The sequence below is a fragment of the Nycticebus coucang genome, chromosome 3 (genome assembly GCF_027406575.1).
Source record: "Nycticebus coucang isolate mNycCou1 chromosome 3, mNycCou1.pri, whole genome shotgun sequence".
In the NCBI taxonomy this organism is placed as follows: Eukaryota; Metazoa; Chordata; class Mammalia; order Primates; family Lorisidae; genus Nycticebus; species Nycticebus coucang.
In genome coordinates this window covers 100,973,284-100,998,510 of record NC_069782.1, presented here as the reverse complement: position 1 = coordinate 100,998,510, position 25,227 = coordinate 100,973,284, and the positions used below count along the sequence as shown (strand labels likewise).

The window sequence follows — 25,227 nt, the reverse complement described above, 5'->3', positions numbered from 1 at the left end:
AGAGAAGAGAAAACTTCTACTGCTGGTAGGAATGCAAGCTAATATAACCTTTTTGGAAAGAAGTGTGTGGAATACTCAAGGAACTAAAAGTAGACCTACTGTTCAATCCTACAATTCCTCTACTAGGTTATATACCCAGGTGATCAAAAATTATTTTACAACAAAGGCATTTCCATCAGAATGTTTATTGCCGTCCAAGACATGGAAACAGCCCAAGTGCCCATCAACCCATGAGTGGATTAACAAATTGTGGTATATGTACAACATGGAATACTGTGCAACCATATAAAAGGAGAAGATTTCACATCTTTTGTGTTTACCTGGATTCGGTTGGAACATTCTTCTTAGTAAAGTATCTCAAGAATGGAGAAAAAAAGTATCCAATGTACTCAATACTACTATGAAATATATATATATAATTATATATATTATATATATATAATCACCTATACATTCATGTGAATGGTTAAACATAACTATAGTCCAGAAAGTAGAAAAGTAGAAGGGATTTTGATTCCCTCAGTTATCCATTGGAGAGACTTGCCTTCTCAGGGTTTCCTTACTTTGCTTATACTAGAAAGAACAAGGAGGGGGTGTGGGGGGGGGGAGGAAGGGTATTTGGGGGAACCTCACCTAACGTGCATGATGCAATGATACATTTCAAAACCATTAAGAAAAGAGTATAACTGTGATGGATGTGTTAGTTCAAGGTAAGCATTTCACATTGTATATCCAAGCAGTACCCTGAATCCCATAAATGCATCAATGTACAAAGTTACGATTTCATAAAATAAAAGAAAAAATGCTCATCATCCCTAATCATCAGAGAAATGCAAATCGAAACCACCCTGAAATATCCCATAACCTTAGTGAGAATAGCCCACATCACAAAGTTCCAAAATTGTAATGCTGGCATGGATATGGAGAGAAGAGAACACTTTTGTACTGTTGGTGGGACTGAAAACTAATACAGCCTCTTTGGAAAGAAGTATGGAGAATCCTCAAAAAAGTCCAATTAGACCTTCCATTTGATTCCACAATCACATTACTAGGCATCTACCCCGAAGGAAAAAAAAAATCATTTTATCAAAGGAAATTTGCACTAGATTGTTTATTGCAGCTCCCTTTACATTTGCCAAGATGTAGAAACTAACTAAATGCCTATCAACCCAGGAATGGATTAACAAACTGTGGTATATGTGTACCATGGAATACTATTCAGCCATAAAAAGGTGGAAACTTTACATTTTTGTTATTAACTTGGAAGGAGTTGAAGCACATTTTTCTTAGTAAAATACTACAAGAATGAAAAAGCTAGTATTCAATGTACTCAATACTAATATGAAGCCAGTAGATGATCTGATACTCATACACATAAGCGAAAAACTCAATTCAATTCAAGTTGGAAGGAGGAGGAATGAAGCAGGGCCAGAGGGGAAGAGGGATGGAGATTGGTGTACTTCCTCTTAAACAATATTAAGGGCATATGTCACTCCTTTTAGGTGCAGAATACAACTACAAGAGGGACTCTACCTAAAAATCGTAAGCCTTGTAACCTAGTTGTTTGTACCCTCACAATAATCTGGAAAAAATTACCTTCATAAGGCAGCAATCAAAAAAGAAAAATGAGAGAACGGTGAATGGTGTGTCAACCTTTTAGTAAAATTATGGCTCGTTAACATAGCAGTTTTTTTTTCTTCACAAAGAAAAAAAAAAAGAACCACAAAAATATTTTCCCAAATACAAATAAGGAAACAAATTAGAATTTTAAATAATTGTCTTTGGTTACCTGCAATATTTATATTTCATTTACTCTAATTCCCAGCTTCCCTCTCATTCTTCCCAGTGAGGCAGATACTATGTTACCTGTACACATTTACATGCACAGGTTTAGATTGATTATAATAGTGGTAGATATTGACCCCCTATGCTTTGGTCTCGTTTGATATCATGAAATTGCAGTATTCAGGGTGTATAGAGATGCCCATGCTGAAAATGAACCTGGCATATTTGTGCCAAAAAGAGAAAGCAAGAGTAAAGTGAGCAAGAAAGGCTCCACTGTCTTTAGCTTGCTTACGATGTCAAGTGGAAGAAGCACCAGGGCAAACACTTTGTATGGCTCCTCTTTGATAAATTCTTTACTTACTTATTTATTATTATTATTTTTTATTATTGGGGATTCATTGAGGGTACAATAAGCCAGGCCCTATTGTGTGATTCTCTCTTTTATTCACTTCGGCAAATAGGAGTTTTCCTAAGTTTTTGATTCCCTCAGTTATCCATTGGAGAGACCTGCCTTCTCACGGTTTCCTTACTTTGCTTATACTGGAAAGAATAAAAGCCCAAATCATCTCCTTGGGTAAATCCAGTCCATCTGCTGATTCTTATTATAATTATTCTTTTTTTCTTAAATAAATCACTGAAAGAGTCTTTATTAATATCACATGCTTCTTATTTTCTAGGATTGCAGTAAACTTCTTTTGCTCGTTTTGTGCTTTGTTAGTCATTTCCATGGGGTTAATAAGTGAAGGAATTTTAAAAAATTAGGTTGATTTAATTTCCCATCCTGAAGCTGAAAATCTTATTTTGGATCTTGGAAATAACTTCTAAGTTTATTCTTTTAATGAATAGTTAAGTTAGTAGGGAAATAAGATTCTATGGAGTAATATCAAGTTGCTTACTTAGTTAAAATGATGCAAAATAAATAGCTGTCAATAACATTAAAATTGTTAGTAATTTGAATTTAATTAATTTGAGAGCCATGTTATTTTCCTACTTTCTCCAACCTCTGATCACTTAATAAGATTTAATTTTAATTCATCTCTAAAATGTCTGTGTTCATGGTCAAGAGTAGTTATTGGACAACTCAAAAGAGAAAATCAGCCTTAATCATTTTTTATTGGCACAGATGCCCATTATGGGACTGTTGGGATTACAGTTGGCCTTACAAATTATACTGTCTTCAGGATAATATGGAAATAATATTTATATCCATATATTTATGCCAGAATGTTAGGGCAAGAATATATGGACAAAGGAAAGACCAAGCTAGCCGGAGATTCAAATCTAGAAATACAAAGGTCACAACATGACTGTAAAAAAAACAACAGGAGAGGGCGGCGCCTGTGGCTCAAGGAGTAGGGTGCCGGTCCCATATGCCAGAGGTGGCAGGTTCAAACCCAGCCCTGGCCAAAAAAAAACAAAACAAAACAGGAGAACCTAAGACAAGTGCAAAATTTCAGAGTTATTATTCACATAAAGCTATTCACATCTATAGCATTTGGATTTATTTCCTGATAACATATATAATGGAAATTTATACACATTGGATTTTGCATCTTTAAAACACACACACACACATTACAATTTTATTTATCTTATTCCTTCCAGCTTATGAAATAAACTGAAAAAGAGAACAGTAACAGAGAGAGAGACAGACATGTTAGACTTGCTTGTTCTGGGATAGGCAGGTTGTCAAAATTGCAGCTATGATAGGGAAAAGCAGAGTATTCAACTTTATGGAATGAAGGAAGCTCTACAGACTCCTTCTGAGTGTCTATGAGGTCAAATGCTATGCACCTCAATCTACTTTCTGAAATTAACATCCAGGTGTTATGCTAGTTAGTGTACCTTAATCATTAATTTGACTGTGGCAGCAGGAGGGGAAAAAATAACCAGGACACATGCGCGAGGGTGATAAAGAGAAAGCATCAATCATGCATGACAGGAAAGGCAAAGGTACCCTCTCTCTGCCTTGGATAGTTTCATTTGTGACTCTGCAGATTCTCTGTTACATCAAACTCCAGAGACTCCATTTCTCCATTTTTCATGGCCTCTCTCCCCCTCTGTCTCTAACAACCAGCTATATCATAGGACTTAGGTGTATGAAAACAAAATATAATGCATTTGTCAGTAATGCCTGTATTTGCCATGAAGTACCACCAAAATGTACTTGAAATTAAAGGCAATTTCTTTCTTCCTTTTTTTTTTTTTAACCAGGGGAAAGCACGTATGCAGTCCCCCATTACCACAAATTATGCAGTTGAGTTTCTCGCATTTGGGGAAATCGCAGGGGTCAACACATCTGGAGTACAATGGATAAACCTCGCCCTGGGAAAACCACCTTTGTGATCATGGCATCTCCCCTGCTAGGTAAGTATTAAAGGCAATTTCTATACACAAAATTCTCATCATGAATTATGACTTACTCACTGAAGATTAAAGTAAGCTACAGCAAGAATGGAGCTTAGCATTAAAGGTTTATAGTCATATTGGCAACATTGGTTGGCCCATACTCATTCTTCTACAATGTCATAAGTGTGTTGTATTTGTTCTGTTAAGCAAGTAGGCAAAGCAGGTGAATATCTCTCAAAGTCTTATGGTGCAGTATAGTTCATCACAAATCTTGATAAGCAGAAACACAATCCATATTCTGGTGGTAGTGAGTGGTACAAACGAAGTATTTGAAAGCAGAAATAAATAATGCAATTTGGTGGAGTGGAAGGAAACCAAGTGTTGGGCTCTGGTTTGCTCTATAGAATTATGAGTAGATTACTTAATTCTTTACTGTTCATTTTTCTTATTTATAAATGACTGGTTTCTGGTTTAAGCCAGATCAGGAGCCCTAAATCTGGGATCCATATATGAATTTCAGAGGATCTGGCTGGAGACTCAAATAGGGAAAACTATTTATCAAAAATACATGCACTAAAAAAGTGTTGCTCTGACTATACTGAAGAACTAGCTTCTCATATGTTGTGATTTATAAACTGTGGTGAACCAACACTTTTAGAAAATACACACAAAAATGAAATTAAAACAAACATACAAAATAGAAGTTGAAAATTTTATTAGGTTCAATATGTATAAAATAACTATCAGGAATATAAAAAAAATCTCTAAACACTTCCTATCAACTTGGGCCATTGAAATGGACTGACCAGTACTGGCTTACATCAAACTTTGGGTAGCACCTGCTCTAAGGCCTCCTATAGCATTCACTTTAATAGTTTCTAGGTGAGCCAGGCAGAGTGGCCTATAATCCTAGTAACTTGGGGATCTGTGGTAGGAGGATCCCTTAAGCTCAGGAGTTTGAGGATGCATTAAGCTATAATGACTTCCCTCCAGCCCAGGTGACAAGAACTGTATTCTACCTTAATTTTTTTTTTTTTGCAGTTTTTGGCCAGGGCTGGGTTTGAACCCACCACCTTTGGCATATGGGGCCAGTGCCCTACTCCTTCAAGCCACAGGCGCTGCCCTCTACCTTAATTATTTTAAAAAGTTTTTATGTGAAACCAGATGACCCTATATCTACTCTGCCTCAACTCTTCCTGCCAAAGTCATAAAATCCAACTATCCATTGCACTCGGCATAATAAATGGAACTCGAGCTAAAGGTCTGTTTTCCTCAGAACACAATGTAAGACTGTAAATGATAATGACAACAGCAACAAACTCTGTTTTCCCCTATCACTTACAATTACTTATGTACTGTGAACAAGAAGGAGAAAGAGGAAAGTCTGTAGGACAAATTACTGCCAGAACCTAGGCCATCTGCCACCTGACCTATACATTCTCTCTATGCTTCTCTGCTCACATAATTATCCAGACTCATAATATCTCTACCTGCCTTTCCACTATTTCCTAGCTACAGTCTTTTCAAGATACCTCACTGCATTTATCGGGTGCTCAAAACATCTACTGAGTATTTACTAATAGGAGGGGGCAAAAGGAAAAGCATATATATGGTCCCTGCCCTTAAGTTGTTTAGAGTAAATCAGTTTTTATGAGAGTATTATGCAGAGAATAACAACTGGGAATCTAGAGAAGGCAGTAAAAAAAGTCAGCAACATTAGACTGTAGGGGTCACATAAGGCTTCTCTGAAGAAGTCTTTGGGGCTGTGTCTTGAGTTATGACTACCTTGTGATCTGGTGGTAATATTAGGTAGGTTTAGTCAGCTCATTGGACGTTATTTGCAAGTATCTACTTCCTTTCTTGCTGCATTCCTCATTACAAAGTAAGCTCTTGATTTGACTTTCAGCTTAGAGTGTAGACATGCTACTGATTGGTAACCTGAGACTTTACTGAATTATTTTATCTATTCTATAAGCATTTTGGAAGAGCTTTTAGGATTTTCTAGATATAAGATCATACCATCAGCAAAGAAGAATAGTTAGACCTCCTCTTTTCCAATTTGGATACCCTCTATTTTTCTTGCTTGATTGCTCTGGCTAGGATTTCCAGTATGATGTTAAATAGATAAGTATGGTCTTTAGGAGCTATAGTGGACATTGGAAACAAAGAAAAGAGGGTGGTTGGGGGGTGAGAGATGAAAAATTACTTATCAAGTAGAATGTACACTAAAAACCTTCTTTTTTGGCAGTATACAGTTTATCCATGTTTCAAAATACAAATACACTTGTATCCCCTAAATCTATTGACATTCTGTAAAAGTGTGTTCTTTCCAAAAAGTAGACACATCTTTGATCAAGAATGTTCTAAACAACTAAGAAAAAAAAAAGCATGCGTGTGTGCATGTGTTAGTTTTACATGCTTAATGGTGGTGGTGGGGGAACAAAGAATCAGGAAGAATAGTGCATAATTGACAATTCTTATTTATCAAAGAATGTGATAGGAGGGTGAGAGAAGTCGTAAGAGATGAGGCTGAAGAAGGTAAGAACCAACCAGACCATAAAGTTTCTTGCCCACCTTGCTAAGTAAGGATCCTAGAGTCATTCTGAGGGTTGGTTCTGTTGACTCATTGAAAGGTTGTAACTGAGGAGACACTGTGATCAATATTTTGTTTTTAAAAGATCACTCTAGCAGCTTTATGAAGGATGTTAAGAAGGTGAGCAGGATGGACCTGGTAGTGTCAAGGGTCCATCTTCAAGAGTCAATATTCAAGAGGGAAATCATGAAATCCTACACTAAGTCAGTAGCTGATAGGAATGCCAAGAATGGAACAAATTTGGAAGACACTGGGAAGGCAGAATTAGTGGCGATGAGGACAGAATGAATGGAAGGAATGATGAATAATTTTCAAGGTATTGGCATAGGCAATCTGGAGGTTGGTGATTTAATTCTTCAAAAGAGAAAAATGCTAGTGTAAATACAAGATAAGAATGGAAAGAAGAGTTCAGATTTGAATATATTAAATTCAAGGTGTCTGCAAAGTGCTTAAACAGAGATGTCTGCGGGGAGTTAGAAATAAGAGTCCACAGTAAGGACATGGATTTGCTTTAGATTAGAAAGAGAGAAAAGTTGATTAGCAGGAGTAGAAGGCATGAGGTTGGAGAGATCACTTCAATAACCCTGCTTGAGGAATTTTATTCCACTCCAACAGATTTGTTTTTACCCGCTAAGTACTGTTGGTTTTTATTTCCTGTATTTTTCCCTAACAAGAGTCATGTAAAAATATGCTCTCACTTAGTAAAAAAAATAAGTTGGGGGGTGGTGCCTGTGACTCAGTAGGTAGGGGACCAGCCCCATATGCCAAGGGTGGCGGGTTCAAACCTGGCCCTGGACAAACTGCAACAAAAAAAAAAAAGGCCAGGCATTGTGGTGGGTGCCTGTAGTCCCAGCTACTTGGGAGGCTGAGACAAGAGAATCTCCTAAGCCCAGGAGTTGGAGGTTGCTGTGAGCTGTGTGACACCACAGCACTCTACAGAGTGTGATAAAGTGAGACTCAGTCTCTACAAAAAAAAAAAAAAGAAGGTTGGAAAAATAACTTAAAGGGCCAGCAATGTAGAGCAAAAAAGACAAAGCTGGACTGTGATTCACATGCAACATGCAAGCCATTTGAAACCATTTACTTCTCAGTGCTGCATCACTCTTTTGAAACTATTTTCAAGCAGCAGTGCAAAGGGGGAAATTACAAGTTACATATTTAATACTTGTTATAACAAAAGTAAACCACTTTTTTAATACTCATACAACAAAAGTAAAACACTTTCTCAAAATCACAATTATTTATGCTACTGTGAGCTAAGACAAATTTTTTTCTAAGGGTCCTCATAAGAAGACCACTGTAATACAGTAAGAAGTATTAATAACACCCCCAGAGTAAATAAAAATGATACTTATACAATTATTATTATACCCATCCGTGTAAGGTGATGGCATAATTACAAGAGGAGCAGAGTAAAAGAAATCAAAGGAGGAAGAAAGGCAAAGTTGTGTAATTTGTGTGTACAGCCCAGGTGGATTGGTACGTATGAGTGAACCACTGCATTTCCTTCAAGGATCCATCTATAACATCTGGCATATATTTTATCTCCCAAACTAGACTGGTACATCCTCCCCCGTCTTCTCCCTCTTTAACATCCACAACTTTCAAGACGCATTCACTTGTTCCTTAATATTCAATGACTTTCTGAACTAAAGACATGGCAGATTGACTCAAAAAATACTTATGAAATATTCATACAAGATGGGCGAGAGCATGAGAATAGGAACACATCCAAACAGATGAACATGTGGCCTCAACAAAGGCACTAAGGTAAGAAAAAAGTTGGAGTACAAAGATCTACAAGTAATTTCTCATGGCAACAAGGCAAGTCATAAGGCAGAGGGACTGATGTAAGTAGAGGCTAAGAAGGCAGGAAAGAGAATAAAATTGAGGAAATTTTATTCTTGCCCCTCGTCCTTGTAAATAACACTTCTAGGGACAGGGATCATATGTAGCCCCCAATGGACCATAAGCTGAGTATATGACACAGAGGTGATCCCCAGTGCCTACGTAAAACTCTGTGCAACTTCACTGATGAAAGAGCTTGCACCATGGCTGGAGAAAAGCATCTGGATGCTTACTTAATCAATTGATGTGCCAGATGTTATGTTTGGAATGGGTCCTAAGAGTGCCTTCTGGAAGAATTATTCATTTATCCATTATATAAGCGAAAAATGTTTCCCGGCCTCCAAAATGAGGCTTTGGGGAGCAACTACTTATTATCCTTATTCATTCTGCTATATCAGTGTGCTCAAGTTACCATTACAGAACTGCTTCAACTCACTGGGACCTAAGTTTGCCAACCCCTAATTCAACAACCACACAGAACACACCTGGGGATCCAAACTGGAAACTGATCATTATATTCCAGAGAGAAGCGTATATTCTAGAAAATGAAATCTAACATACTTTTACTGACTCTTACAAAAATCAGATTGAAATAGGTTTGCTGAAAATGAATTTATCCAGCAAACCATATTACACAAAACAAATTATTAGTGCCCTAGCCTAAATAAAGTGGTTAGTTACTGCATCCCTCCTCAATCACCTCGGGCTCTTGTAGCATAAGGATTTTTACCATTTTCAGCTGCTAAACGATTTAATAAGGACACAATGTACTGTACCTTTCATTTAGCTAGGCATCCCAATCTTCTAAATAAGATTGAATGTTTGCCAATAGTTGGAGAAGGAACCTCAGGGGGTTCTTAAAAGATTTCTTCTGTTCCTATCCTTATAAGACTAATTTCAACCTAACACTGATTTTTCTTTTTCTTTTCATGTTTACAAGGCATCTTTTTCTGGTTTGTTTTTATTTCCCCAAAGGAGACTTTTCAGAGCTCTTGGATTTTAATAGAAATTTATTGCTGAGTGTCTGATAGCCAAAAGGAATGTGTTTTGATCACAGTCAAAATGGCAATTTTTCTCCACAGTAGCATAGCAGCATATGGGTACAAGGCCACCACAGCTAACACCCAGGAGGAGTGCTGCGTCCTTTGTAATGAGTGTTGGTACCATTTGTGAGAATCCACTTCCTAACTGGGCTGGGAGGAGTTTAATACTACTAAGATTCAAAAAATATGTCAGCCCTTTAGCTATGATACAAATTCCTTCAGAATTATCCATTTGCCAATTTATTATAGGAGATTCCATGAAATGTATAAAATCTAAGAGACCCTGTCTTATTTTCTGTGTAGAGACAGCTTTGGAACAACTCCAGGCTCTATCAAGACTATTTTTTTTGAGCTTTTCCCAAACCGATTTCATTTGGAGGTTATACAATGAGCAAGAATTAAATGTAAAAATCAAAGAAAATAAAAATACGTTATTGTATAAGAATTAATGCAACACAAATATAGAGGCTATCTCCTCAAAACTGAGTGTCTGGATGGCTACAGATTAAAATAAGGATGGATGAGGAAATGCACAAAGGATAAAAGAAAGAAAAAGAGAGAAGAAAGAAAGAATGAATCTAATACTACATGTTTGGTAAATAAAACAACAAATCAAGCTGAGCAAAGTACTTTCTCTGGAGATTCTCTCACTAAATCATTAAATTTTACTATCTATGAATCCCAGTGAAATCCACATTTTGACATCTTCATGGTGAAACTCTTTTAATAATAAAAGAAGGCAAATCCTTATGCAAGCACTACAGAGAAAAGCAAAATAAAGGAATGTATCTGAATGTGAGTTGAAAGACCCTAAATTGAAAGCCACCACTTACTTGTGCATCACTTTACTTTTCTCTGCCTCAGTTTTCTCTTCTGAAAAAAAAAAATGGAATCAGGATAATCCCTGCCCTCCCTATTTCACAGGGTCATGGGCCAAATGAGACAATCAGTATAGATCAATTATTAACACGTCTTAAAGGGCTACATAAATATTAGCAACTAAGGAAAGTTAAATGAAGTCTGCTGAGCCTCCATATATTCATCTGTCGAATAAAGCTCTGACACTTGCCTGCCTGTCCCCAAAATGATTTTCTAAAATCTAGTAAGATGAGATCAACATCGGTTTTGAAGTGTCAAGTACTACCTAACACTGGGCTTTCAAACCTATACAAAAAACCACGTGAGGAAAAGATTATGGTCTTCTAAGAATAGCAAAACTTTAGGACTCTTCTATAGTCTTAGGAAATAGATCTGGTATATATCAAAAAACTTGCTGATATTGAAACATTCACCTCTAAGAGAGAAAAAGTAGATTAGCAAAAAGTTCCAATACCAAAATTCTAGAACATTAACTATCGGTGCTACTGCAAATAGTTAGGAAGCAGTAAATTAAACTTTGTAATGCTTTCCCAAAGGAAGTAGAAATACGCTGCCATTACTTAGGGTTTAAATTGGACTGGGAACAGTAGGCAAGCATGCATTACGGAGAAGCAATGCTTCAGTGGTAGTGAAGTGAACCAAATGACACTGCAGATCTTTTCCATATTTAATGTTTGACAGGCAAAAATACTTGCATTAATGCAGTAATGTGCTATGCAAGTCATCACTGTGGGAATGCTCAATCAAAGCTTTAATACTGTTTAATAAGCATCGCGCTAGGAGAGCAGATTTTCCCTTTCAAGTACAACTCATTCAAGTTTGAGGGAACTGCAAAATTGTCACACTTGGCAAAATCTTGAATGGCAACCGGTTGAAGCAGAAGCAATCATGCTGTATTTTGGGTTGATTTAAAGGAAGCTGGGAAATGTGAGGTAGGCATAGGGATTTAGGATACCCGAAAGGTGATGATAATTAGACAAAAGCTCTTGCCACATTGCAAAGGTAGGGTAGACAGAAGAAGGAATCAACATTTCAGATAAAGGACTACATTATCTAAAATAGACTCAGTGATCGTGTATACAAAAAAGGTCTATAGCAGTGGTTCTCAACCTGTGGGTTGCAACCCCTTTGGGGGTCTCCTGCATATCAGATATTTACATTACGATTCATAACAATAGCAAAATTACAGTTATGAAATATCAACGAAAATAATTTTATGGTTGAGGGTCACCACAACATGAGGAACTGTATTAAAGGGTCACGGTATTAGGAGGCATTAGGAAGGTTGAGAACCACTGGTCTATAATAAGGTTGATTTGAGGGCTGGAGACATGAGACATGGTTCCTAAAAATACGCATGTCACTAACTAGTCATCTAACTTGCAACAAGTTGACCTCTCTATGATTTTGTCTGACTTTGACTATTTCTAAACCAGTAGTTCTCTACTGGAGAGGTGGAAGACGAGCAATTTTGTCACGAATATTTGGTTAATTGCTTTCCATCACGGATAAAAGTTCAATGTTTACAAACTGTTGGTTTGAATTATCGCATCTGGAGGGTGGAGGCCAAGGATGGTTATTGCTAAACATCCCATAATGCACAGGACAGCCCCCCAGGACAAAAAAATCATCTAGCCCCAAATTCGATAATACCAACGTAGAAAAATGGTGTGCTTAACTACCACAAAATATATTACAGGGTAAATAAGGACCTAGTCATTTTAGCATTAAAGCAATTTATTAAAAAATCAATATTTTATTAATATTACTGTTACTGCTTAAGCTTCTTTCCACTGAGTTTTCTTTTAATTATAAAGCACTTAGCAGGAAAATAAGATTCATTTCTATAATAGGTTTACTGCTTTCTTTTTCAGCAGTCTTTTGCTTCAATTAATTAACATTTAGCTGCTTTTTTATAATGAAGGCCAAAAAATGAACTGTTTCTTTAAATTTCTTAGAAATTACAAAATTCTGTGAAGATATTAAATTTCTCTGATAAACAATTTGTAGGACATAGACTTAGGCAGGTTTTCTTTCTCAGGATGTTATTTGTAAACATTTCTTGGAAGGCTGAAACAAGATTGAAAACACATGTGCACAATTTGGGAGGCTAATATGCTATTAAGGCAGAAAACAGAACATTAGCACTGAGGAAGTACTTATAGGTGCATAAAGAGAAACTGTCATTTATTAGTAATTATTCAGGAGTTAACATGTGACAGTTCTAAAAAGTTTATTTTGAAATCTTTGTTGGCATATATTAAAAGTATATGAAAAAAACAATAACCTAGATATAATTCATGGATTTTCCATCATGGATAAAAGTTCAAGGGTTACAAACTATTGGTTTTAATTATTGTATTTGCTACATACAGAAATGGAAGTTTTCTAAAAGAAAATGAATAAAATGAAATATTCAGATAGAAAGAAAAGAGAGCTATCATAAGCCATTCTTAAAAGAATTACATTGCCACTGTAAATAAGACCAAAGAAATTTGACCAAGAATGATTTTTATATATTCTTCAGCTTCTCTCTGTACCCAAACCAGAGTAGTGGCACAGCAGTGGAAGCTGCGACACACTCCTCACCATGGCAGTGGAAGCTGCGACACACTCCTCACCATGGCACTTTCTGAGATGTTGAGTAACTTACTCAACCTCACTGACTCTTCATTTACTAAACTATAAATAGAAGGGATTAGATAGAGAGATGTACAAAATCCCCACCTCCCCAAATTCATATAGTTTAATGCAACTTTGAGTGTAAAATCTTTTGATCTGCATATTGGATATAACCCTCAAAGATTTTTGTATCTTTACTTCCATAAGGCAATTTACATTATGACAGAAAACAAACAAACAAAAAAAAAAAACAACACTCAAACCAGCTTATGTGAACAAGGGGATTTTCCAGCTTGTCTTTCATACTGTCTTAGTCATCATGAAGATCTTGCTCCAGGGACTCAACTGGCATCCTCAGCATTCGGTTTCTCTCAATTGTTCAGCCTAGCTTTATGCTATGATAGTTTAATCCTCAAAGTATATACCTAGTAATTCCCTGTTGCTCTAAAAAGTCTGTGTTATTTTCAAATTCTAGCAATTAAATAAATTAATAAGTTTATTTCCCCTTTTCCCTCTCTACTGTTGTAGCAAAAGTCTACTTCTTTCTAGTTTGTTCCGATTAGATTTTAGGCCCGTCACTGAACCAGTGAACGCAGATACAGAAATATGATACACAGATTTAAATGGAGTGAATGGCACGTCCTCTTCTGGGACCAGAGGGAGGTAACTGGAAAGATGCTCTTAAAGCAACAGAAAAACACGGTGCATATTTTGAGTATTAAACCAACGTAGCATTAAGTACAGCCAAGAGAGAGAAACCAAAAAGACAATTTCATTTGAGTCCCTGGATCACTACCTGCCTGAGGACTGAAAACTTGTGGAGGACAAACTAAAAAATCACCTTTATTTGCTTAAGCTAGTTGGAATTGCCTTTTGTCATAAGATAGTCGTACTAACTGAAGTTAAAATACAAAAGTATTCCAAATCATTTAACTTCAGTTAGTACTACTACCTGTTAGTACAAACTATCCTATATTCAGATCAATGCAGCATCTTAAGCTCAAAGAATTTGACATCTTGACATAGATGATGTACCTTGTATTTAACAGGCATTTCAGTAAATACATGTTTGGTACAATGTGATGAAGATGAAATTAGAAGACTCAGTAAATAACAAGTATGTACCAATCAACTAAGAAGAAATGGGGAATAGCACCTTCTTATCTATTAAAAAAAAGATAGGGAAGAGAAAGAAAAAAACATAAATAAATGAGCATGTAAAAGACAAAGTTGAGGGTGGCACCTGTGGTTCAAAGGAGTAGGATGCCAGCCCCATATACCGGAGGTGGCGTGTTCAAACCCAGCCCAGGCCCAAAACTGCAAAAATAAATAAATGACAAAGTTGAAACATTGAGGACATATATGTTTTCCTTCACCAAGATAATTTCAAAAGACTTTGAGATGCTGAAGCTTTCAAATTATCTTCATTTTCTTGATGGTCTGTTTCTTCCCAGTGAATTTCATGGATTCATATCCACCCTAATACAATAAGTATTTTTAAAAATACCTTTAAATAATCTTTTTCCTTCATATGGTAATGTAAGCTCTATGACCTTAGAGATCCTTATTTTGTTTACTGATGATGTATACCTTGTATTACTAAATAAATCTCTAGAATAAATAAAATCATCGTAAAATAATTATTGCAAACAGGTGATAAAATGAAGAAGCAGGAAGAGAAGACCAAGCAGAATATGAAATGTTCTACATTTTTTCTTTTACTTTTTTTCTCGCTCTAAAACCTCTGGTCCTTACACCTGTCTTTATTCATATATACATATACCACTTAATAAGTCAAATTCCAGGATTCGGAGCATATGAAAATTCTCTTCTGGATACTATATTCTAGTGAAAGAGAATTTTTTTGCAATTTTATATATTTTATAATTTAGTGGGTGCTGGGAAAAGTGAAATTGAGGCTAAGTATGTAATAGAGTTTGTAGAATAATTTAATCAACTGTGTTAAAGGTTTTAGGCTTCCTAAGCTTGGAAAGCAAAAGAAAGATTTTGTCAAACTTGAAGTGAGAAGCTGTTTAAGGGGTAAGACATAAAAGAAAAGAAAAATGAAAAGTAGAATTAAACAAAATATATAGAATCTAAAAGACGCTTCCAACAATTGCTTTTTGACCTTGTCTCTGGTAGAAGGACTGGAAAGAAACGGGACTTAGTTGGCAGGAGGGTGCAAGAGGTGTCTCTTAGATTTGATGAAAAAACATATTCAGCACGTCCACAGTGTCATGAGATCGTGTCCCACCTCTGATCAAAAGTAATCAGGAGGTCCCTATAAGTTTTAGAATAAAACCCAGATGTCTCCCCTCCCTACGTTATCATCACCTATCTGCTCTCATTACATTCCTGTCACGCCAGACTTCTTTCTTGCCTAAAGTTATCAGGCCTGTTTTCATCCCACAGGACTTTTGCATGGAGTATACCTTCTCCATAGAATGTTGTACTTCACACACACCCCATCTCAATATTGCTATGACCAGCTCCTTCTTCTTAGTGAACTCACAAAGCAAATGCCGTCACCTCCTCAGACAGGCCTTCCCTAATGCCAGCTGAAGCAGTCAGGGCATCAGTTACTTTCCACCACCTAGACTGCTTCATTTTCCTCATCCTAGCAGGAGCTATCTTGTTCACTTCTTGTTTTATTTGATTGAATACCTCCATTTTCTAAAATTAAAGTTCAACAAGATCGGGGGATAATGTTTATTTTGTGTAATATCCCTAAATACCTAGAATAGTGCTTTCTCCATGGATCAATGAATTAGTTAATCATCAAATATCAAAAGAGCTTAGGACAAGCATCAGACACTTAGGGGAGAAAGCTAATGGAGGTATGGGGAGAATGAAGTTATATAGGATAAGTTTTTGACATATGCTGAATTTAAGCACAATTGGGTCTCAGGACTTTTCAATGAAGAGCTCGGGTCTTTTTTAAAAAAAGTTTTGTTGGCTACACAGCTGTCACACAAAGCCCTCTACACAATTGGGAAATCAGGCAGGCGTGGGGGCTCACACCTGTAATCCTAGCACTCTGGGAGGCTGAGGTGGGTGTATTGCTTGAGTTCAGAAGTTTGAGACCAGACTGAGCAAAAGCAAGAGCCTGTCTCTACTAAAAACAGAAAAATAAGCCAGCACTGTGGCAGGGGCCTGCAGTCCCAGCTAGTTGGGAGGCTGAGGCAAGAGGATCTCTTAAAGCCAAGAGTTCAAGGTTGCTGTGAGTTATGATGCCACAGTGTCACTCCCAGGGTGACAGAGTGATACTGTCTCAACAAACAAACAAAATTGGAGAATCAAAGAAAAGAATTAATCTTTAAAAAATTGCCTTGTGTTGGCTCCATTTCAAATATTTTACCATACCATAATCATTTTTTACCTAAATGAGGTTTAAATAGACTATCAGAATAATTCTAATTATTTGTTGGAGTCACTTGCTATTAACACAAACAAAAATAAATTCAAGATGTGATATTAATTAGATCATATTAAGATATTGTGATCAGTTTTCCAGTGGGCCAAATGCCCTTGGAGCAATGTAAACAAATTCACAATTGTAGTATCTCAAAACTCTTTGATATGTTAATGATAATGTATGTCATCTTAATCCTTAATGAGAAGTTCAATAATTTTATATATCATAAATGAAAAGTGGGTTCAACTAAATAATAAGATAGTAACTGATATTATTGAAAACTAATGAGAAGACCAATTAAGGAAAATACAGCAAAACAGTAAGGCAGAGAGAGAAAAAAAATGAGAAGTACTTTATTACATCTGGGGTTTTACAAGATTTCCAACACTTATGACCCAGTCCACAGACACAATAGAAAGGACAAAATCCTAAGATCTGCTTTCTCTACCATTGCTATAATACTTCTGAAATTTAAAAAAAAAAAAAGGTCAAAGAGGATGAGAATTAAATTGAACAGAATAAAAGGACAAGACTGATGAGTACTGGGCCCAGAGAAATGTGTAAAGGGAAATTAGACAAGGGAATCTTAAGATTTTACAAACCATCCTTCCCAAATAAAGAGTAAGAGCTGCATGTGTGTGAGTGTGTGTTTTTATGCACGTGCTGAATAAGAGTTCATCCAGGGTAGCTCTCGCAATAGATCAGGGGAGGGACTCAGAGGTAGGCTGAATTCTAATAGTATTTTATTAATGAATACTGAAATTTGAAATCCATAGTTTTTGTATGTCACATCTTTTGACTTTTACAACTGTATTTTAAATAAAAAAGTATTCACAGTTTGCAGGATATTAAAAATAGAAAAAAAAAATAAAAGAAATCAACAACAACAATAACAACAAAAGCACAAGTGGATTGGGAGCCCAAAGGCTATCATTTGCCTCTGCATGTAACAATAGCATACCATAATCTACATCTGGGAATTCTAAGGGATCGCATGCCAAGCACAATGGCAGCTGAGAGTAATAAGGAAAGAATACATTCTTATTACTATTGCCAACAAATGAAAAATGCCACTTATAAATGGAGTATTTCCTCTTGGGCATCCTCAGAAATAAATTTAATTTTTTTTCAGAATTCATTTATTATTCATGTGCCCAGATCGTTTCAGTGTAAGAGTTCTTCATTAAGGTGATTTCATTAAAGCAAAGAAATTTATTTGGCTATTTACTAACTATAAAATATACAACGGCTGAAAGGTCCATGTCACCTAAAGGAATTGATCACTTTGTTATCCCAAAATGTTCTGACACCTCAATGTCATTGAAAAAATGCCAGAGATGTTTCAAGGGATTTCTTTTCCTTTTCAAAGAAGCACATTAAATAGATTGCTTTATAAAGCTGGATCCATTCCCTGTTCTTCCCCAGAGGGGAAATGCAGGTAGATGCACATTTGACTCCTGCCTCCTTGATGCTGTGGCTGGGAAATGAATCGAGCAAGGCTGGGATTCTTTGCAATCAGGCAAATCTGGGTTCTGCTGCTTAGGAAATACATGTTTCTTTGGGTACAAGGAAGTCTTAGCTTTCTCTCCATTAAAAATTGAACATTAACTCCCTGGCTTCTAAAATGGAAACAAATTTTATCTCCCAGGGAAAACAGAGTTTAAAGTTAAACGAAATGAGAAAGTATATGTAATATTCACATCACCAGCACTATGTGTAAAATCTCTTATTATTTCTCAAATTCCCTTTGTGGTACACAGAAATAAGCACAGCTTGAACCAGTAGCCTAGAAGTGTGTTGATAATGGCTCTGAATCCGTGATAAAAGTCATTTCCAGAATCTACTGCAAGGAAAGAAGTAATCCTGCAGGTTTGTTGAGATGAAAGATATAAGGAGGCAAAATGGAAATCTTTATTATTAGGCCATCTGGTCTCAGAAACTAGATTTTGCTTAAAATTCACAATTGATTTATAGAATGAAAAAGAAGTTTCCATTTCTGAAGAGATCAGTTGCATTGCAAATCCTGGGTCTTTTTGTGTGGTTTAAAAGTAATAGAGATAACTGAGTCTACCTGAAAATAGGGGTAAAAAAGAAATGAGGAGGGCAATAAAAGTATGGTTTTCTAACTAGTTTTCAAATACCCATATACCTAAATAGAGCAGTGTCTTTGCTGGAACTTCAGGCCATTGGCACAGAACTCACACTTACATAAAATATCAGCACTTCTCAACTATGACTTAAAAATAATTAATAAGTATGTAATAAATACGAAAAGTTAGGCACAACAAAGCAATGATTTTGGGAGTCCCCCATTAGAGTGAATTTTACATCAATTTTTAAGTGCAAATAATGCAATTTGGTGAGTTTTCTAATCAATTTTAGATATCATCAGTATTTCAAGAAGTGATGTCAAAGAGTGATGTCATCAGTATTTCTTTCATTTTATAATATAAAGATGATATCGACTACATCATTTCCCAGCCTTCCTGATAGGAATATACTTACGTGAGGACATGAAAGACTGAAAACATAATACCTTATAATAGATCATCCACTATTTAAACCTTTAGCTGGCAGGCAATATATAGTTAAATAATATGTCATTAAAACTTCCTGGGACAATTTGATGTAATAAATATGAAGACACTCTAAGGCTAACTAACTTATCTACTCAATTGTTAGGTTACTTCCTGCTGTGATCCCATCACCAGGTAAAATTTTTGGTATGTTCCTCTGGGCAAAAGAAATAGTGATGAGGAAAAATATTACTAATTCTAGTTGGACTAAGAAACTCTATTAATCTAAAATGTTTTTAGTGGACCAGATTTCTCTTTGCTTAGGTCATTTCAGCTACAAAATTCTCAGTGATTTTTTTAATGTTCAGTCTTCTAAAATGCCTAAGAGAAATTTTTAGAAAAAATTGTCTATCCATAAGGTGCACTAGAAGAATCTGAGATTTCACTCACCGCATTGAAAATATAAAACAAGAAAGTCTTCTCATAAGAAATTTAATTTTTTTGCAGTTTTTGGCCGGGGCTGGGTTTGAACCCGCCACCTCCAGCATATGGGGCCAGCTCCCTATTCCTTTGAGCCACAGGCACCACCCAGAAATTTAATTTTTTACCACTTTTTTTATATGTATATGGAAATTTGACTTTGGAGAGCAAAATTTATCTTCATTAGGCAAATAGAGCTTTGGAGAAATTGTACTGGGAACTAGAAAAATAAATGCTAGGAAAAGCAATTATATGTAACATATATACGCACTATCCAATAAATCTTCACAAAAAATGTTAAATATGTAAACACTCATACACAGAATATGCTGTGTGTGTGTATATGTGGGTGTAGGTGTATACATAAAAAAGTGTATATATATAAATGTTTATACATATGAATATAGAAAATATATATAAAAATTATATCTAAATATAAATATTTACTAAATACTAGAAAGCTACATAAATGGTTTATGGTCAAATGGCATGTTATAGAGTTTATAGACTGAGATTACAAGACTTCAGATAATCCCAAGCTTTAAAATTGCCCTATGAGCTTATCTATGACATTTACTTATTTTTATTTTTTAAAATCTATGTGAATTTAGTGGGTACATGTGCAGAGATTTGTAACATGTGTACAATAAGCAATGATGAAGTCTGTGTTTGTGTGTATGTGTAAACATCACCCCATTAGTATATGTAGTACTCTTTAGGTAAAATCTCACATCGCTCCTCCTTCTGAATCTCCAATGTCTGCTATTCCACTCTCAATGCCGAGATGTACTGATGATTTAGTTCCCACTTACAAGTAAGAATATGTGGTATTTGCCTTTTTAAGTTATTTCACTTAAGCGAAGAAGCCCCCATTCCATCCATGTGGCTGCAAAATACATGATTTCATTCTTTTCTATGGATGAGTAGTATTCCATGGTGTATATTTACCACATTTTGTTTATTCAGTTGTAAGTTGATGGACACTTAGGTGAATTCCGTATTATTGCTTTTGTGAATAGTGCTGCAATAAACATATGATTGCAGGCATCTTTTTGATGAAATAATTTCTTTTTCTTGGAGTAGATATCCACTTGTAGGATTGCCAAATCGCATTGTAGTTCTGTTTTTAGTTCTTTGAGGAATCCTCACATTCTAGCGATTGTACGAATTGACATTCACACCAACAGTGTCTTGGCATTCCATTTATTTTTACACGCTTGCCAGTATCGGTAATGTTTTGATTTTTAAATTATGGGCATCCTAATTGGTGTATGATAACATTTCCTTTGCTTTTAATTTTCATTTCTCTGATGATTGGTGTTCTTGAGCTTTTTTTTCATATTTTTATGCCATTTGTATGTGTTCTTTGAAAAATGTCTGTTCATGTCCTTTGCCCACTTTTTAATAGGATTGTTCTTTTTTTCTTATTAGGTTTGAGTTCCTTATAGATTCTGGATATTAGTCCTCTAGATGTATAGTTTGAAAATGTTTTTATCATTCTGTAGTTTTCTGTTTTATTTCTGCAATACAGAAGATTTTTAGTGTTTTTAGGTCCCATCATTCTATTTTGTTTATGTTACATTTGCTTTTGGGGTCCTGGTCATAAGGCTCTTGCCTTGACCAATCTCCAGAAGAGTTTTTCCTAGGTTTTATTCTAGAATTTTTATATTTTCAGGTCTTGTATTTCAATCTGCACTCCATCTTGAGTTAATACTTGTATATGGTAAGAGATAAGGGTCAAGTTTCATTCTTCTGCATATGACTACCTAACTTTACAAGCACCATTTATAGAATAGGGTGTCTTTTCCTCTGTGTATGTTTTTGTTCACTTTGTTGAAGATCAGTTTGTTGTAGGTACATAAGCTCAGTATCTGGGTTCTATTGATCTATGTGTCTATTTGCGTAGCAGTACCATGTTGGTTACTGTAGCCTTATAGTTTAAATTGAAGTCATGTATATGATACCTGCAGATGTGTTCCTTTTGATTAGGATTGCTTTCGCTATTTCAGAACTCTTATGGTTCTATATGAATTTTAGGATTTTTTTTCTAATTCTGTGGAAAATGACATCAATAGTTTGATAGTAATTGCATTCAGTCTATAAATTGCCTTAGGCAGAATGGCCATTGTAACAATATTTATTCTTCTAATCCATTAGCATGGAATGTTTTTCCATTTGTTTGTGTCATCTATGATTTCTTCGACAATGCTTTGTAGTTTTCCTTTCAGAGATCTTTCACCTCCTTAGTTGAGTATATTTTTCCAATCCATAAACATGGACCATTTTTCCATTTGGTTGTGTCATCTATAATTTCTTTCATTAGTGGTTTGTTCCTAGTAGAGATCTTTCACCTCTTTGACTAAGTATAATCCTAAGTACTTTTCTTTTGTAGCTGTTGTAAATGAGATTGAGTTCTTGATTTGATTCTTGCTTTGATCACTACTGATGTATAGAAATGATACTGGTATTTTTACCTTGATTTTGTATCCTAAGACTTAACTGATTTCATTAATCAAATCTAGGACTATTTTGGAGAAGTGTTTAGAGTTTTCTAGGTATGAGATCTTCAGCAAACAGAGATAATTTGACTTCTGGGATAAAACCCTCAACAAAGTAGGTATAAAAGAAAAATGCCTCAAAATAATAAAAGTCTTACATGACAAGCCCACAGCCAACATCACATTGAATAGGGAAAAGTTGAAAGCATTCCCTCTATTAACTGGAATTAGAATAAGCATTCCTACTTACACAATTCCTATTCAGTATAGTCCAGGAAGCCCTAACCAGAGTAATCAGGCAAAAGAAAGAAACATGGGCATCAAATTGTCATGAAAAACTCTATGATCTCCTAAAAATATTTTTATTTTACTTATTTATTTTTTTCTTTTCTTTTTTTTTATTGTTAAATCATAGCTGTGTACATTAGTGCAATCGCCTGTACCCATTCTAAGATGCACCATAGATGTGGCCCCACCCATTACCCTCCCTCCCTAAAAATATTTTTAGAAATGGGGTCTTGCTTTGTCACCTAGGCTTGAGTACAGTGGCATGATCACAACTCACTGTAGCCTTGAACTCATAGGCATAGCAATCCTCCTGCCTCAGTTTCCAGAGTATCTAGGACTATGGGTGCATACCACCACAAGTGGCTAATTTTTTTTTTTTTTTTTTTTTTTGCATTGTAAACATGCCTACACTGACTTGGGCCAATGGTTGATTTGAAACTTGAAACAATGTTTTTACCTCTATAAATCATTTATTTTTAAAACATAATGCATTTTGGGGTTTTAGGTGTTTATTTTGATTGCCATTCCAATGGGCCTTGTGAATTTGAAAAATATGCAAACAGGAATATTTCCTTTCAGAGATATATGGAAAGTAGCTCAGCTTCTTTTTACCCATGCCATAATGAGGTCTTAATGATAGTTTAAGAACCAGAACTCAGTATATATAAGCATTCCCTTAAACAGATGCACATATGTTCTTGATGTAAAATCTTCCAGATGTAAGTCCTCTGCAAAAAAGAAAAGTGACCCAGCAAGAATTGAGCTTTCCTTATCTGGTAAAGTATTTTTCTCAGCAAGTGCCACAAGCAGTTATTCTGAGAAATGATGCATCTGCTCCTGTTCACATGGCTGTTCCACTTCTAATGAGACTTCACATTCTTGGAAAATTTAGCCAGAAACTTAATCCAGTCTTAACAATGCATGTGTTCTTATCCCTTCAATCTACCACTTAGCCAAAACACATGCCGGTGGTATCAGAAGTAAGCTATAAAATGCCCATGGCACTGATTACAAAAAATGTTAAGTAGCGTTTCATATAATGGTGGACTGTCCAGACTCTTGCTAAGATTCTCATTAGTAGCACAAGTATATCACACACTCAGAAGATAACATTATACTGAAGTAATAGAAGAAATTGTTCAGAAACAGCAAAAAAAGTTCATCTGAGCTTCAAAATCTTATGACAAAATGAAATCCTGAACTAACAAATAGATGTTTACTGATACCGGGCCTTAAAGCCTGGAAGATAAAATATTGGGAGACAGAAACTTAGATAGGATCATTACATTAAATTTATGATTACATTAGCTAAAAGAGAAAAGTCACAAGAAATAAAAACATCCAAGAACTTCATCAAGATCTATGCTTCAAGCAATATACTGATATTTGAGAGTATTAAGATACGAGGACACTAAAAAAAGTACTATTATTACGTTGGATCATTTTTTTAAATTTTATTTGCTCTGAAGTCAAATAAAAATTGACTTGCCTGAATAGTAGAATATACATTTTATACTTTGTATTTTATATGTACTATACATATATGTATATAGACACATAGCGATAACACATAAAAATCCCATACATATTATGCTTTGTCAAATCTATATTTCATGCTGATAGTTCTAAAATTGTCTGCTAATAAATATAATTGAGATTTATTCTTCCCCAACATTATTTCTTCACGTTTCCTATGAACCAGCCCCCAGTTAAAGGGATTTTCAACAACATTTGAGGAAGGCACTTTTACGATCCTCACTTTTCAGATAAAAGAACTGAAGCCAAAGAGGGTCCATATCATAATGAGAGCTACACAGTTAGTAGCTGGCAAAGCAACTATTTGAACACTGGTATTCTGACTGTCGGTGTTTGTTCATAATACCATACTGCATGGCCTTTTAATAAAAATGGAAGATGAAAAAAAGTAATAATTAATCAAACCAGAAAGAGGAGAGTATTCAGAAAAATTTGAAGGCAGAGAAAATTGAACTGATTGCAAGTATTTTCCTTAAGCATAAAAAAAAAATCAAACAAAGAAACACTTTTTTTTTTATTTATTGGAGAATATGCTATGAAGCAGGAGGTATACAGTGATAACGCAAAGGTTAAAGCTTTGCTAGATAGCTATCTCTTTAACGCAACAATATGGATCTCAGATGCGAATCATATAATAGATGTCTCTCCATTGTAGCTGAAAAGGAAATCTAACAGGGTCATGGTAAAAACACATTACAAAACCCATTTGAAAACACCAGCCATTCTTCAAAACCACTTTGAACAACACAGTAGGAATCAAACTAAGATTATAGGCTTGAATTTGGTGTCAGCATGGAATAATATTCCAGGCTACCTCTGTTCTAAATCCTTGTTAAACTAAGAGCCTTTCCTTAGTGTCTACAAGGGAAACTATTTCCCTCAGCAATTCTGGAGATAAAGTGTGAGCATAGATTGAGTCACCTGAGGTAGCAGGCCAAGCTGAAGGTAATCACGTCAGGAGCAGATTAAGAACTGTTAGCGAGGGTGATTGATGGGATTACACCTACAATGCATCTTACAAGGGTACATGTGAAACTTAGTAAATGTAGAATATAAATGTCATAACACAATAACTAAGAAAATGCCATGAAGGCTATGTTAACCAGTGTGATGAAAATTTGTCAAACGGTCTATAAAACCAGCGTACGGTGCCCCATGATCGCATTAATGTACACAGCTATGATTTAATAAAAAAAAAAAAAAAAACTGTTAGCGAATAACACACATAACACTGAGTAACTTGGGGTCTGGAAACCGTGAACAATGTAGCCTGGAGATTATTCAGAAAGCTGGCAAATTTAACAGTCCATGAAATGACCTACCAAAGCCCATTGATGAACGATGATGAAAAGATATACCACATGTTAAAAGTCCT

At 35.5% G+C, this 25,227-nt stretch overlaps 1 protein-coding gene and 1 non-coding gene across 2 annotated transcripts in view; both read right to left on the bottom strand.

Moving 5' to 3' along the window:
* CTNNA3 (catenin alpha 3) overlaps positions 1-25,227 on the bottom strand; it is a 1,739,301-nt gene that overhangs the window by 730,646 nt on the left and 983,428 nt on the right. The window lies entirely within an intron of this gene.
* On the bottom strand, positions 3,997-4,160 carry LOC128582815 (U1 spliceosomal RNA). Its single transcript, XR_008379246.1, has one exon. It is a non-coding gene; the product is annotated as a U1 spliceosomal RNA (small nuclear RNA).